This window comes from Gopherus flavomarginatus, chromosome 11, assembly GCF_025201925.1.
Source record: "Gopherus flavomarginatus isolate rGopFla2 chromosome 11, rGopFla2.mat.asm, whole genome shotgun sequence".
Lineage (NCBI taxonomy): Eukaryota > Metazoa > Chordata > Testudines > Testudinidae > Gopherus > Gopherus flavomarginatus.
The window spans coordinates 13878248-13887498 of NC_066627.1; positions in this window are offsets into that span (position 1 = coordinate 13878248).

Below are 9251 nucleotides of genomic sequence, written 5' to 3' on the forward strand. Positions count from 1 at the left end.
TGAGGTGAACTATGTTATATGAAAGGGGGACGGGAGTTGTAGTGACTCCCTGTAGGGGACCCTGGGCCCACTCACCTTCACCAGGCTCTGACTCAGGCCCCTGTCAGTGATGGCATGATCCACCATGGGTCAGTGGGGAATCCTACCAAATCATGCTGCCCTCATAGTGGTGGGAGTTACCACTCCCTTACCTTCCCTGGGTCATTTCCTGCCAGTTTCACCAGCCATAGCAGTCCCTGTGGCACCAGGGTCTCCAGGTTCCTCAGCCCCCAGCACTCCCTGGGGTTCCAATAGCTGCAAGCCTCTGGTCCAGGTTCCTGGCTCCTCAGCTCTCCTCAGTAAGGGTTTGTAACTGCTCCTGTGCTACCACTGAGCATCCTCCCTCCTTGGCCGCCAGCCCTGAGTGTGCAGCTCTGCAGGCTTTTATACTCAACTCTCCGTTGGAGCATGCCCAGCAGAACCTCAGGGGCATGGCTTCCTCTGCTAGCAGGGAAAGGTTAACCCTTTCAGTCCCACTAATTGGCCAGTCTGCCTCATCACATACCCTCCCCCTTAGAATGGTGGTAGGAGTTTCCACCACCCTGTCCCATTCCCCATCCTCTTCTTCTCCCAGCCAGGAGAAAAAGTTTGCATTTCCATGGCCCTTACCTGGTCTGTGCAGCACTTGAAAGAAATAGGGTTGGAGGCAAAAATACCACCACATAATTCGGTTATCTGTTTCTCTCATTTTTGTTGATCCAGTGAAGGGGGGTGAGATCAGTCATGAAAAGAAGTGGTTCCCCAACAAGTAGTACCGCAGCATTTCGAGTGACTGCTTAATCGTGAGGGCCTCCCTTTCTATGGTAAAGCGTCTCACGTGGGAAGAGTTTCCGGCTGAGGTAAAAAAGGAGGTAGTCTTCCACCTCTACCTCCTGCAACAGTACAGCTCCTATACCTGCTCTGGACGTGTCCGTCTGCAGAATGAAGGGCTTCGTAATGTTGGAATGGGTTAACACAGGCTCCTGGGTCAGTTGTTCTCGAAGTGTGTTAAAAGTGTTCACGTACTCCTCTGTCCACTGGACCTTCTGGGGCTGTGTTTTATTCATTAGGTCCGTCAAGGGGGTGGCCAACATCAAGAAACTAGGGATAAACTGCTGATAATACCTCGCCAACCCTAAGAACTGCCATACCTCGTTTTTTGATTTAGGATTGGGGTAGTCCCTTAAAGCTTATATCTTATCTACCATGGGGCACAATTTCCCTCATCCTACCGTATAGCTTAAAGAAGTCACCTCTCGTTGTCCTAAATGGCACTTGGCCGGATTCACCATGAGGCCTGCGGTGCCCAGGGCTTGTGGTTCCTTGATTAGGTGCCGAATATGGTCTCCTCAGCTGGGGCTATAAATAACAATGTCATCAATGTGTGCCTGTCAAAAACAGATTGTTAAGGGTTAATGTCTCTTGTACCTGTAAAGGGTTACAAGCAGGGAACAGGACACCTGACCAGAAGACCAATCAGAAGACAAGATACTTCTAAATTTGGGTGGAGGGAAGCTTTTGTGTGTGTTCTTTGTCCATTGTGGGCTCTTCTCTCGGAGGGTCTGAGAAAGACCAGACATTACTACAGGCTCTCTAAGTTTCTTTTCATATAGTATGTAAAAACAGGCGGTTTAGGCTTTTTGATTGTTTTTACTCTATTTGCAATTGTGGATCTGGCTGGTTAACTTTTATATGTGTATTTGCTGGGAATATTTTGATTTGTATTGGTACTGGGGGAAAGTCTCTTTCTGGTGTCTGTAGCTATAGGACCCTGTATATTTACATCTTGAAGTACAGAGATAATTCTTTACTTTTTCCTTTCTTTTATTAAAAGATTTCTTTCTTTTTTAGAGAACCTGATTGATTTTTTTTCCCTTGTTTCCCTTGTGTTAATCCAGGGGATTGGAATAACTCACCAGGACGGATGGAGGAAGACGGGAGTGGGAGAGATAGAATCTCTCTTTGTTTTCCTTGAATGTGTTTGCCTCTTTGGGGAAGGGAAGGGAGATGCTTCTCTGTATGGTGATTTATAGAGGTTGGATCAATATCTCTCAGGACAGCCCAGGGAGGGAAATTCTGGGAGGGGGAAAGGTGGGGGAATGGTTTATTTTTCCTTGTTTTAAGAACCCAAGGGATATGGGTTCTTGGGGTCCCCAGGGAATGTTGAGGAGGTCAGAGTGCCCCAAAACACTGTATTTTTGGGTGATGGCAGAGCTATCAGATCTAAGCTGGTAATTAAGCTTAGAGAATTCAGGTGTTAGTATCTCATTTTCTGAATGCTAAGGTTCAGATCTGAGAAAGAATGCTCTGACAGTGCCGCAGCATACAGACTGTAGGGGCACAGTACCTGGTTTACGAGCAGCTGGAAGGTTGCTGCAGCACCATGTAACCCAAAGGGTATCACAGTAAATTGGACAAGGCCAAACGGTGTGGGAAAGGCTGTCTTTGCTCATGAGGTAGGTATCAGGGGGATCTTCCAGTTCTCTTTGGTAAAATCCAGGGTGGAGATAAATTCTGTGCATCCTAGTCTTTCCAGTAGCTCATCCACCCATGGCATGGAGTACTCATCAAAGCAAGAGATGGCGTTCACTTTGCGAAAGTCTATGCAAAACCTCACTGAGCCATTTGGCTTAGGGACCAGCACTATGGGACTTCTCCACTCACTCTTCGATTCTTCCACCATCCTCAGAGTTAACATCAGTTCCAACTCCTTCCTCATGGTCTCTGACTGTAGCAAGATGGTGTGGTTCCTCACCGCCCCTGGACAAGCCTCTCCAGACACCACAGTGGGCAGAGCCAGTGAACCCTGTGCCCACTCTCCAGAGGTCAAGGTGCAGGACAGGAAGTACAAAAGCCCGACCCCAGAGCTCATTAGAGACACAGGTCAATAGGGGCAGAGACGAGGTGGCTGGATATTGATGGAGATTTCCTGGAGGAACAGAGAGGGGACCCCAGCCTTATTCAAGCCTGGGTCTGGCTCCCTTCGGTTACTTTGGGCCCTCTCAATGTCCCCTCCAAGGAGTCTTGTGGCCCAGGCTGGTTCAACAAACCCTGTCTCCCATAACAGATTCTCTCCCTCTTCTCGGGCTGTCCGCTCCACCTCCATATAAGGCCGGCGAAACCCAGCCAATCACACCTCAACACCATGGGGTACGCTAATCTAGGGGCAATCCTCACTAAGCAACATGCCTCCTGTTGAGTGGCCTCTGGTCTCAACCAGATGGTGGGGTAAGACCTCACCACCCCATGTATACATTGTAACTGTATCAGTACCCCAATGGGGAGTCCTCTATGAGTCCCGTGCGGGGTCTAGTTCCACGATAGCATGGCCTCATGGCCGGAGTCGATATAGTGCGCTCCTAAAACAGTGTGGCCCAAGGGCCAGAATCCCTCTAAGTTCTCTTCCCCTAGTGGGATATTGTGGCCCAGAGGCCAGAGTTCATCTATCTCCTTTGAGGTAAGAGACGGGGGTCAGTGAACTATGTAGTCCCCATAAAACCTATACTCCAAACCATATTCCAAAACCCTTTTCTTTAAACCACCCTTTCATTAACTAGGAGACAATGCAGGCAGAAGCCCAGCAGCAGAGTGAGGGCTATCCAGTTTATTGCACTGAGTGTAGCATGTATGAATACCTGCCTTGTGGGTGGGTGGCGTACATGTGCAGTCGGTGCAAAGAACTCCTGGCCCTCAGAGGCCATGTACAGACTTTGGAGGCCAGGGTGGCTGAACTGGCTGAGCTAAGAGAGGCAGAGAAATATGTTGAGGAGGAACACTGTAGAATTGTCCCACCTCCGCTCAGACAGCCTCTGTGCTGTTGAGGAGGAAGAAAGGCCCAGGGAAGCAGAGCAGTCAATGGGAGCAGAGGGAAACTTTCCCATAGTTGGGACCCTCCTTCCAGATGGTGCTCTGGTTGCCTCTTGCACTGAGGTTACCTCTCTGGGGGACGGAACTCCAATTACTAGGAAATGGCAGGTGTTAGTAATGGGAGATTCGATCATTAGAAACATAGATAGCTGGGTTTGTGATGACCGGGAGAACCGTATGGTGACTTGCTTGCCTGGTGAGAAGGTTGCAGATCTCTCGAGGCATCTAGATAGACTTACGTGTAGTGCTGGGGAGGAGCCGGTGGTCATGGTATATGTAGGTACCAATGACATAGGGAAGGGTAGGAGAGATGTCCTGGAAGCCAAATTTAGGCTGCTAGGGAAGAGATTGAAATCCAGGACCTCTGTGGTGGCATTCTCAGAAATGCTCCCAGTTCCACGAGCAGGGCCAGGTAGGCAGGCAGAGCTTCAGAGTCTCAATATGTGGATGAGACGATGGTGTAGAGAGGAGGGGTTTACGTTCATTAGGAACTGGGGAAACTTTGGGAATGGGAGGATCCTGTACAGGAGAGATGGGCGCCACCTAAACCAAAGTAGAACCAGACCACTGGCACTAAGCATTAAAAAGGTTGTAGAGCAGTTTTTAAACTAGGAGATGGAGGAAAGCTGACTGCTGAAGAGGTGCATGTGGATCGGACACAGACTTCTCTTAGGGGAGAGTCTGATGATAGAGAATCTCCAGGTTATAGTCAGGAACAAAGGACGGAAAAGGATAATGTATGGGTCAGATCAGATGATAAACAGTCACATAAAAAAGAATCTGGCACATCAGAAAAGGTAGACAAATAAACAAGGACAAGTTTTTAAAGTGCTTGTACACAAATGCTAGAAGTCTAAATAATAAGATGGGTAAACTAGAGTATCTTGTGATAAAGGAGGATATTGATATAATAGGCATCACAGAAACCTGGTGGACTGAGAGCAATCAATGGGACACAATCATTCCGGGGTGCAAGATATATCAGAAGGACAGAACAGGTCGTGAAGGAGGAGGAGTGGCACTATATGTGAAAGAAAATGTAGATACAAATGAAGTAAAAATCTTAAGTGAATCCACACGTTCCATTGAAATGCTGTGGATAGAAATTTCATGCTCTAACAAAAATATAACATTAGGGATTTATTATCAACCACCTGACCAGGACAGTAATATTGATGATGAAATTCTAAGAGAAATTAGAGAGGTTATCAAAATTAAGAACCCAATAATGGTGGGGGATTTCAATTATCCACATATTGACTGGGAACATTTCACTTCAGGACGAAATGCAGAGATGAAATTTCTCTATACTTTAAATGACTGCTTTATGGAGCAGCTGATACGGGAACCCACAAGGGGAGAGGCAACTCTAGATTTAATCCTGAGTGGAGCGCAGGAGCTGGTCCAAGAGGTAACTATAACAGGACTGCTTGGAAATACTGACCATAATAGAATAACATTCAACATTCCAGTGGTGGGAAGAACACCTCAACAGCCCAACACTGTGGCATTTATTCAAAAGGGAGAACTATACAAAAATGAGGGTGTTAGTTAAACAAAAGTTAAATGGTACAATGACTAAAGTGAAATCCCTGCAAGCTGCATGGGCCCTTTTTAAAGACATCATAATAGAGGCCCAACTTCAATATATACCCCAAATTAAAAAACACAGTAAAAGAACTAAAAAAGAGCCACCGTGGCTTAACACCCATGCAAAAGAATCAGTAAGAGATAAAAAGACTTCCTTTAAAAAGTGGAAGTCAAATCCTAGTGAGGCAAATAGAAAGGAGCACAAACACTGCCAGCTTAAGTGCAAGAGTGTAATGAGAAAAGCCAAAGAGGAGTTTGAAGAGCAGCTAGTCAAAAACTCCAAAGGTAATAACAGAATTTTTTTAAGTACATCAGAAGCAGGAAGCCTGCTAAACAACCAGTGGGGCCCCTTGATGATCAAAATACAAAAGAAGAGCTTAAAGATGATAAAGTCATTGCGGAGAGATTAAATGGATGTTAGGGAGATTCCCAAACCTGAGCTGGCTTTTGTAGGTGACAAATCTGAGGAACTGTCACAGATTGAAGTGTCACTAGAGGAGGTTTTGGAATTAATTGATAAATTCAACATTAACAAGTCACCGGGACCAGATGGCATTCGCCCAAGAGTTCTGAAAGAACTCAAAAATGAAATTGCGGAACTATTAACTAAGGTTTGTAACCTGTTCTTTAAATCTATTTCAGTACCCAATAACTATTAGCTAATGTAACACCAATATTTAAAAAGGGCTCTGGAGGTGATCCCGGCAATTAGAGACAGGTAAGTCTAACGTCGGTACTGGGGCAAATTACTCGAAACAATAGTTAAGAATAAAATTGTCAGACACATAGAAAAACATAAACTGTTGTGCAATAGTCAACATGGTTTCTGTACAGGGAAATAATGTCTTACTAATCTATTACAGTTCTTTGAAGGGGTCAACAAACATGTGGACAAGGGGGATCCAGTGGACATAGTGTACTTAGATTTCCAGAAAGCCTTTAACAAGGTCCCTCACCAAAGGCTCTTACGTAAATTAAGCTGTCATGGGATAAAAAGGAAGGTCCTTTCATGGGTTGAGAACTGGCTAAAAGACAGGGAACAAAGGGTAGGAATTAATGGTAAATTCTCAGAATGGAGAGGGGTAACTAGTGGAGTTCCCCAAGGGTCAGTCCTAGGACCAATCCTATTCAATTTATTCATAAATGATCTGGAGAAAGGGGTAGATAGTGAGGTGGCAAAATTTGCAGATGATGCTAAACTACTCAAGATAGTTAAGACCAAAGCCGATTGTGAAGAACTTCAAAAAGATCTCACAAAACTAAGTGATTTGGCAACAAAATGGCAAATGAAATTTAATGTGGATAAATGTAAAGTAATGCACATTGGAAAAAATAACCCCAACTATACATACAATATGATGGGGGCTAATTTAACTACAAAGAGTCAGGAGAAAGATCTTGGCGTCATCATGGATAGTTCTCTGAAGACGTCCACACAGTGTGCAGAGGCGGTCAAAAAAGCAAACAAGATGTATGGGTAATAAGCAGAGAAGTATGGGTAATAAGCAGGAAGAACTGGAAGTGCTAATAAATTATTACAACTATGAGATTGTTGGCATCACTGAAACTTGGTGGGATAATACGCATGATTGGAATATTGGTGTGGATGGGTATAGCTTGCTCAGGAATGATAGACAGGGGAAAAAAGGAGGAGGTGTTGCCTTATATATTAAAAATGTACACACTTGGGCTGAGGTGGAGATGGACTTAGGAGACGGAAGTGTTGACATTCTCTGGGTTAGGATAAAAGGGGTAAAAAACAAGAGTGATGTCGTGCTGGGAGTCTACTACAGGCCACCTAACCAGGTGGAAGAGGTGGATGAGGCTTTTTTTAAACAACTAACAAAATCATCCAAAGCCCAAGATTTGGTGGTGATGGGGGACTTCAACTATCCAGATATATGTTGGGAAAATAACACCGTGGGGCACAGACTATCCAATAAGTTCCTGGACTGCATTGCAGACAACTTTTTATTTCAGAAGGTTGAAAAAGCTACTGGGGGGAAGCTGTTCTAGACCTGATTTTAACAAACAGGGAGGAACTCTGAGAATTTGAAAGTAGAAGGAAGCTTGGGTGAAAGTGATCATGAAATCATAGAGTTTGCAATTCTAAGGAAGGGTAGAAGGGAGTACAGCAAAACAAAGAAAATGGATTTCAGGATGGTGAATTTTGGTAAGCTCAGAGAGCTGATAGGTAAGGTCCCAAGGGAATCAAGACTGAGGGGAAAAAACAACTGAGGAGAGTGGGCAGTTTTTCAAAGGACCACCATTAAGGTCCCAAAAGCAAGCTATTCCGATGGGCAGTTTTTCAAAGGGACACTATTAACGGCCCAAAAGCAAGCTATTCCAATGGGTAGGAAAGATAGAAAATATGGCAAAAGACCACGTTGGCTTAACCACGAGATCTTGCATGACCTACAAAATAAAAAGGAGTCATATAAAAAATGGAAACTACGTCAGATTACAAAGGATGAATATAGGCAAACAACACAGGAATGCAGGGGTAAAGGCACAAAATGAACTCAAACTAGCTATGGGAATAAAGGGAAACAAGAAAACATTTTATCAATACGTAAAAAGCAAGAGGAAGACCAAGGACAGGGTAGGCCCACTGCTCAGTGAGGAGGGAGAAACAGTAACAGGAAACTTGAAAATGGCAGAGATGCTTAATGACTTCTTGTTTCGGTCTTCATTGAGAAGTCTGAAGGAATGTCTAACATAGTGAATGCTTATGGGAAGGGGTAGGTTTAGAAGATAAAATAAAAAAAGAGCAAGTTAAAAATCACTTAGAAAAGTTAGATGCCTGCAAGTCACCAGGGTCTGATGAAATGCATCCTAGAATACTTAAGGAGTTAATAAAGGAGGTATCTGAGCCTCTAGCTATTATCTTTGGAAAGTCACGGGAGATGGGAGAGATTCCAGAAGACTGGAAATGGGCAAATATAGTGCCGATCTATAAAAAGGGAAATAAAAACAACCCAGGAAACTACAGACCAGTTAGTTTAACTTCTGTGCTAGGGAAGATAATGGAGCAAGTAATTAAAGAAATCATCTGCAAACACTTGGAAGGTGGTAAAGTGATAGGGAATAGCCAGTATGGATTTGTAAAGAACAAATTGTGTCAAACCAATCTGATAACTTTCTTTGATAGAATAACGAGTCTTGTGGATAAGGGAGAAGCGGTAGATGTGGTATACCTAGACTTTAGAAAGGCATTTGATATGGTCTCACATGATATCCTTATCGATAAACTAGGCAAATACAATTTAGATGGGCTACTATAAGGTGGATGCATAACTGGCTGGATAACCATACTCAGAGAGTAGTTATTAATGGCTCCCAATCCTGTTGGAAAGGTATAACAAGTGGGTTCCGCAGAGGTCTGTTTGGGACTGGCTTTGTTCAATATCTTCATCAATGACTTAGATGTTGGCATAAAAGTACGCTTATTAAGTTTGCAGAAGATACCAAACTGGGAGGGATTGCAACTGCTTTGGAGGACAGGGTCAAAATTCAAAATGATCTGGACAAATTGGAGAAATGGTCTGAGGTAAACTGGATGAAGTTCAATAAAGACAAATGCCAAGTGCTCCACTTAGGAAGGAACAATCAGTCTCACACATACAGAATGGGAAGAGACTATCTAGGAAGGAGTATGGCAGAAAGAGATCTAGGGGTCATAGTGGACCACAAGCTAAATATGAGTCAACTTTGTGATACTGTTGCAAAAAAAAGCAAACATGATTCTGGGATGCATTAACAGGTGTGTTGTAAAA